This window comes from Neovison vison, chromosome 2, assembly GCF_020171115.1.
Source record: "Neovison vison isolate M4711 chromosome 2, ASM_NN_V1, whole genome shotgun sequence".
Lineage (NCBI taxonomy): Eukaryota > Metazoa > Chordata > Mammalia > Carnivora > Mustelidae > Neogale > Neogale vison.
The window spans coordinates 152,883,234-152,890,707 of record NC_058092.1 but is presented as its reverse complement, the minus strand read 5'-3'; positions in this window follow the sequence as shown (position 1 = coordinate 152,890,707).

The window sequence follows — 7,474 nt, the reverse complement described above, 5'->3', positions numbered from 1 at the left end:
GAAACTGCTGGGCACTGCGTGCGCTGTGATCTGGAGCCGAGGCAAGCTGCCTGCCTCCTGCTTAGTGAAGAGCCTGGTCCGCCATTCGGGCCCCTGTAGTTGTCTTTGTCCTCCTCTAAGCATGTAGTGAAACACTGTGTCTGCAGAGACTTCCCGACAGAATGTACTTTCTGGGAATTCAGTGACCGGCTTGGAACCTGGGCTTAGTCACTGTCCCCAACGTGGCTTTTGGAAAACAGCTCCCTGGACCTCAGTTTCTTCATCTTTACAGTGGTGGATTTTCAGGGCTTCTGGGTGGTGAACTCAGGGGAAGCGTCCAGTTTTTGGTGTCGGCTCAGGTCGTGATCTCAGGGTCCGGAGATTGAGCCCTGCATCGGGGCTCCCTGCTCAGCAGCGAGTCTACTCAAGAGTCACTCTTCCTTTGCCCTTCCCTGCTCTCTCAAATAAATACATAAAAATCTTAGAAAAATAAAATGCAAGATCTTCGAAGAGATGATTTCTATGGTTCGTCTCATTCTTCAAAATAACAGCCACTCCCCAAATTTAAAAGTACATCATCACCTGTGGGCAGAGCATAGGCTCTGGAGACAGCTTGTCTTGGTTTGAGTCCTGGACCTTTTGTGTGTTTTGTTTGTGTTTTTATGTGTGCGTGTGTGTGTTCTTTTTCTTAAGATTTTATTTATTTGACGGAGCGCACAAGCAGGGGGAGCAGCGGGCAGAGAGAGAAGGAGACTTCCCGCATGTGGGACTCGATCCCAGGACCCTGGGATCATGACCTGAACCAAAGGCAGACGCTTAACCAACTGAGCCACCCAAGCGCCCCTCTAATTGTGTGTTCTTGTGCAGATTTCTTACCGTGTATGAACTCCAAATGTCATGTTTGTAAAAATAGAATGTTCTACCTCATAGAGTCACTGGGAGGGCTAGACAGTGCATAAGATGTACAGCAGGGCACCAACCACACAGAAAATGTCCACGAAATAGTAGCCACCATCATCACCATCATCTTCATCATCCATGGATGAACAACGGTCTAGAACTCAGTACTAAGAATATATCTGAAATGTAGCCACATGTGCATTTTTCCATGGGATGAAGCCAGGCATGGAGATACAGAAGTTTGCAAGAAAGGTGTTTCTGAGTGAGAGCAGAGGGGGATGGGAGGGGGAGTTGGAGGGAGAGGGAGGGTCAGGCGGTGGGAAGCTGACAGTGGGTACCCATGGGAGGGACTGACCATAGTGCAGACGGGAGGTGGGGGCCCTACTGAGGGGGGTGGACCGACGCATAGTTGCCATGTCCCCTGTATGTGCAGAGGAGCGTCCTGTACTTTAACAGAACCCCCGGCTGTGCCCGGAGTCTCCATTGTATGGGGACTGACCGCTGCTCTTTGTGGGAGAAGCTGTTCTGGTCTGTGATAGAGTCAGCTGGGCGCTGACCATCCGAGCTGTTTTCAAATACTTCCCAATGCCTGGAGAAAGGAGGCGTTCCTTTGGGCCGTGTCAGAGCATCTGCAGCAGAAGGGGCCCGTGATGGACCCTGCTTAGCCCCGAACAAGACAGGTGTGTGTCAGCAGGTGTGCCTGCAAATCCCCAGTGTCGGGTCCCTGAGTCCTGCAGGGGACCTGCTCCGTGCAGCGTGTCTGCCCCAGCGGGGAGGAGGGCGGCCCACACAGCCAGATGGGGCTGGGCCCCTGCTGAACCCAGCGTCTGCCATCTCTCGGTACCCTTCCCGACCACGCTGCACAGTGTCCTCCCAGTCTTCCCGGGCTCTTTAGGAACTGCGTAGCTGGAGAGAAGCAGGAGGCAAATGAAGTCTTCCTGTCTCTGTGCTGAATGCCTGCTCGGGGTTTGCAGCGGAACGACATTGATTTGTCCTCACCTGTGGGTATTTTACTGTCATCTTCAAGCAGATAGCGCATTTTATGAGTCGTTTGTATACACACACACACACACACACACTCTCTCTCTCTCTCTGTTCCTGTGCTCAGCCAGTCTAGTGGGAACTTGGAAGGATGGGCAGTTCAGCTGAGGACAGGTGAGCGAGGTGAGCCCCTTGGGAAGATAAGGGACATGGGGCAGTTTGTGGCCTCCCTGGTTGCCAGACGTTCCCTCTCCAGTGTGTGCCAGCACAACTCATGTAGGTGCTCCTGTGGTGAGCAGCTTAGCCTCCCGAGTTATTTTCATGGGTACATAGGGTTTTTTCTGAGGACCTTTTACTCTGCAGTAATTAGTAATGGCCTGTCATCCCTGGGGACCGCGAGGGCCCCGGCTCTGTGCTGCGTGGCACTCATTCGTATTTACTCGTAGGTACAGCGCGCGGGTAATCTCATTGCATTTTAATGAGGTGATGAAACCAGGTGGGTTGGTTAAGAAATTTGCCAGGAGTCAAACGGCTGGTGGCTGATGGTGGGGGCTGGACTGTGGGCGAGCCCTCAGGCCAGGCTTGTCGTCTGAGCTCCATGACCTTCAGGGTTGTGGCTCTGCTCCTCCCGGTCACGAGTATGCCCTAATTGTTGGGGGCTTTGGGGTCTGTTTGTTTTTAAATGAAACTTAAAGACGGTACATTTATCATCTAAACTTATAAAACGCTCTAGGAATGCTGGGCACAGTGTTGGCGAGACCAACACCCCTGTTCGCTTACTTAGCGTCCCAGCGATTTCCATTCCAAGGGACGCCTTGAGGGTTTCTCCAGGGAACCAGGTACGTGTTCGTAATTCTTTTTTTTTTTTTTTTAAGATTTTATTTATTTGAGAGAGAGAATCCACTAGCCAAGGGGAGGGGGAGGATGGGGGCAGAGGGAGGAGCAGGCTACCCCCTGAGCAGGGAGCCCAACATGGGACTCGATCCCAGGACCCTGAGATCATGACCCGAGCCAAAGGCAGACACTTACCCAACTGAACCACCCAGGCGCCCCAAGAATTCTCTTTTTTTAATTGCTGGTGAAGGACAAGATTCCACCTGATGTAAAGCAGTCCGTTTGCAGCAAGACGCAGGACAGGGCAGGATCAGTTGCTTCCAGCGCAAGCAAACACGTTGGGATTGTCAGCACACTGCTGTACAGGGAGAATTTTGCCCGTAGTCATGCTCTTGATGTCTGGGACCCCTCCCCCCCACTACCTTGTTATGTTCCTGGAATAAAAGATGGGCCCTGCCTTCATGGAGCTCTCAGTCTAGTGGGAAAATGGCATCAAAATGGTAGTTGTTATATAAAAGTAGAATTTCCGATCTGTGTTATCAGTGTGGTCTGGCCGGGACAGAGAAAGCACACAGTGATTTAAAGAGGGAAGTGTCAGGTGCTGACAGAGTGACCGTGCAATGGTAGAGAGCTCTGCAGGGTACCTTAGGGTGGAGGGAGAGAGTCCAAGGGAGGATAGACTTGGATGGAGGTCCCTCCCCAAGGCGGGGGGCCCACCTCGCCTGTGAAGGTTGGGCTGCTGCCCCCAAGGTGACAGAGACGTGTGCTGGCTCTCCGGGGCTGGGGACGGCGTGCAGTCAGTGGGTGGGCAGGAAGGCGTGAGCGTGGCTGTGCAGAGGAAGCGAGGGCACTGGGGTGGGCAGGAGGCCTGGCACAGCCGCTGTCTGAACTGGAAGGCTGCGTGGCAGGCCTCCTGGATAGGGACAGCAGGCATGGGGAGTTAGGGTGCTGGTGCAGGTGGGTCCGCGGGCAGGAGGTCACCAGGCTGGGCCAGGGCCCTGAGGTCGCTGTGAGACTTTGGGCTCTGTGGGATGCCCAGGACAGAGCGCCGCGTGCCCACGTTGGCCCCACCGCTATGTCCCTGACTACTGGTGTGACCCTGAAGTCAGGGAGACAGGTCCCTTCTTCCTGCAGGGTCTAGGCCCCCAGTGCTGGGAAAGCGGACCCTTGTGCTGACGGCAGCAGAGGTTGCTTCCCTGAATTCCTCCCGGGCGCTGTCACAGAGCGGAGTGAAGGGCGGGTTCGGAGCCGAGAGGTGGGTCTGTCTGGAGGTCAATTCCAGGGACAGCTTGGCAGTGACACTGGAGTGGAACCTTGAAGAATCCGCGGGGCACCTTCTCCACTCTCACTCAGCTTTGCTTTCCTTGCCTCATCTGGTGCTTGCTCCCTGACTTCCCCACTGCTGAACTCTGCCTTGTACTGCGGTGGGAAAGGCAGAGGGGCGCGGTCAGTGCTGTCCTTCTAAAGCCCTCGGCTGACAGTCTTCACGGTCTTTGATGGAACAGCCCTGCTCTCCCACAGCCTGCAGTGCTTCAGTAGCTCCCCATTGCCCACGGGGTGTTGGAACAGAGATTTAGGGCAGCATGTAAGATCCCGGGACCGGCTACTGACCTCCTCTGCAGGACCTTTCACCATATCCGCCTTTCTGCTTTGCCTCTGGCCCGACTGCACTGCGTGCCTTTTCCCTCACTAACTCCCCCTTGTTGCTTCTTGTTCCCTCCTGATTCTCCTGGCCTGACTTATCTCTGCAGCCCCTCCATTTCACGCCCTTCCTCATCCTTGTACCCCACAAGGCTGTTCCCCCTCCACGGCGTGCTGCTTCTTCCTCCCTGACCTGGAGGCTTTTGTGTTCCTCCACCACCTCCTTTTTTTTTTTTTTTTAAAGATTTTATTTATTTATTTTACAGAGAGAAATCACAAGTAGATGGAGAGGCAAGCAGAGAGAGAGAGAGGGAAGCAGGCTCCCTGATGAGCAGAGAGCCCGATGCGGGGCTCGATCCCAGGACCCCGAGATCATGACCTGAGCTGAAGGCAGCGGCTCAACCCACTGAGCCACCCAGGCGCCCCCACCACCTCCTTTTTATTTTGTAAAATATAGTAGTGCTAGAATGAATAACTGCTCACATGTTCACATTTGCTCCAGTCTGTTTTTAATAAAAAACAAATAAACAGACAAAAAAACCAAAAAACCTAGGGGCACCTGGGTGACTCAGTTGAACGTCTAACTCTTGATGTCTGCACAGGTCTTGATCTCAGGATCACAAGTTCAAACCCTGCACTGGGTTCCACACTAAGTGTAGAGCCTACTTAAAACAAAAATACAGAGGTATGTATATCCATAAACAACAAAAATCATTCTTTATCTTTAAATTTTCTTGTATCACAGTGTAAATACTATGCCGCATTTTAATTTCTCCCTCAATATTTTGCTTTTATGATGTGTCCATGTTGACATCTCTGGTTCTGGTTTGATCACTTAAACTCCTTGTGGGATTCTCTCCAAGGAATACACCACCATTTGGTCCTTCTCCTACTGAGGCAATTTCCCAGGCTATGTATATTTGGGGGATCAATGTTTTGTTCTATGTGCTGCAAATATGACAGCATCTAATTATAACTAAGTATTTCCCCTTCCTCTGCTAGGCTGTAAATCCCTTCAGAGCAAGTTTGACTTTGTTTTGCCGCACGTAGTGAGTACGACACCTAATATAGAGCAGATGCGGAACAGTCATTTGCCGAAATGCTGTAGCTGGGGTGGGGCGTGGAGAGATACTCAGGAGGGAGGCTCTGTCTGGCCAGGCAGTGACTCTCTGCTCCGGGAAGCATTCCTCCCAGGAAATCCTCTGGGATTATGGAGGGGTGCCGTCCAAAAGAACTCTGCAGTAATGAAAACGTTCCCTCGGCGCCCCAGCTCAGCAGCTGCTGGTCACGTGTGACTCCTGAGCCCTGGAACTGTGGCTGGCTTGATTGAGAAACTGAATTGGATGTTTAATTAAATTTAATTAAGTTTAAAGGGACAGTTGTCGAGGCAGAGGTAAAGAAACATCTCATCATGGGAAGAGAAAGGCCACATAGTATCAGTTGTGTATATCAAATAAACTTTTATGAAAAAGCAGAGAGTAGAATGGTGGTTGCCAGGGGGTGGGGCGAAGGAAACCAGAGACTTTGATCAAAAAGTGCAAAGTGTCAGCTACTTAGCATGGTGACTCTAGTTAATAATACTCTACTGTGTGCTTGAAATTTGCAAAGAGTATGGATTTGGAGTGTTCTTGTCACCCGTAAAAAAGGTAAACTGTTTGAGGTGGTGAAAATGTTAATTGACTTGGTTGGTTGCGGTGGTCATTTCACAATGTATGCATATGACAAAACATCACATTCCACGCCTGAAATGCATACAGTTTTGGTCTGTCAATTGTATCTCAGTAAACCTAGAAAAAGTAAATTAATTTAGAAAATATCTGCTAAAATATATAAAATACCTAATATCTGCTAATAATGGAAATACAATAACTTTTGTTGATGTGTCCTTAAATGACCATTTTGCTTATGAATGATGAGTTAATTTAACAGATATTTACAAAATATCAGCCTGCTGGGAGCTAGAGTTTCTTCCTCTATAGAATGAAGTTTCTGATGCCTACTTTGTAGGATTCTGGATAGAGTTAAGTGAGATAATATATGCAAAGGCTTTTGGCTTACTGCTCTTTAAAGATGACAGCTTGTAATATTCTCATTATTCCATTCTTTTTTTTTTTTTTAATAAGATTTATTTATTTATTTTAGAGAGAGAGCATGTGAGTAAGAGGAGGGGCCAGGAGGGAGGGAGAGAATCCTCACATTCTGCCTTGAGCACAGAAGCCCGACAAGGGGCTGGATCCCAGGACCCATGAGATCATGACTTGAGCCAAAGCCAAGAGTCAGGTGTTCAGCCGACTGAGCCACCCAGGCCCCCTCATTATTCCATTCTTACTACAGAGTAGGCATTAGAGGTTTTGGCATGACTTCGAGTTCCTGGCCTCAAGGCTGGGGAGAGAAGACAGGACGGATGCAACGCTAGGTACCACCTTTTACCTGAGCTGTCTTCCTGGACAAGTCGGGGTAATCCTCCTTTTCCCACTCTTGAGTCCTGTTGACCTCCTGGCTTCAGGTGTGAACTCCAGGATATCTGAGCACCAATTCTGAATGATCATTCATGGCGGAGATTTGGGACATCCTTACTCTTCTGGACCCCCCTCTTTAGGGTTTTGGGACTTGTCACCTGGTGTCCATGTCTCACCTGTGGTCCATCCATTAAGCATAGTGGAAGAGCTCTTTCCCCAGAGTGGCCGTGACCGTGTTTCTTCCTTGCATTGGTGCTCCATGCCATTCCAGTCTGGTCTCTGCTCTTCCATGTGTGGTTTCTGTTCTCTAGCTCAGCTGGGTCATTCCCTGTCATTTCAGCACAGGTCAGCGTCCCAGCCTTGCGCCTTTGCTCATTCTGCTTCTTGGGTGCAATGGCTGCCCTGCTGGGTCTGCCCCAGGTCCCATCTCAGCTCAGAGGCTGCCTGCCACACAGGTGGCTGAGTCCTCCCGAGCTCTTCTCCCCTGCCTGTTCGAACCTCTGTTTGTGTGCACTGTCTGCGGGTGTCTTTATTTGTATACATTCTTCCTGGACTCTGAAATGTATGAAGACAGGGATGGGGTCTTGATCTCTCCATGTCCCTCACAGCACCGCTGTTATCAAACTAGGCAGTTGTTAACAACTAGTTGAAATGAATGCATGCTTCAATGGAAATATTTA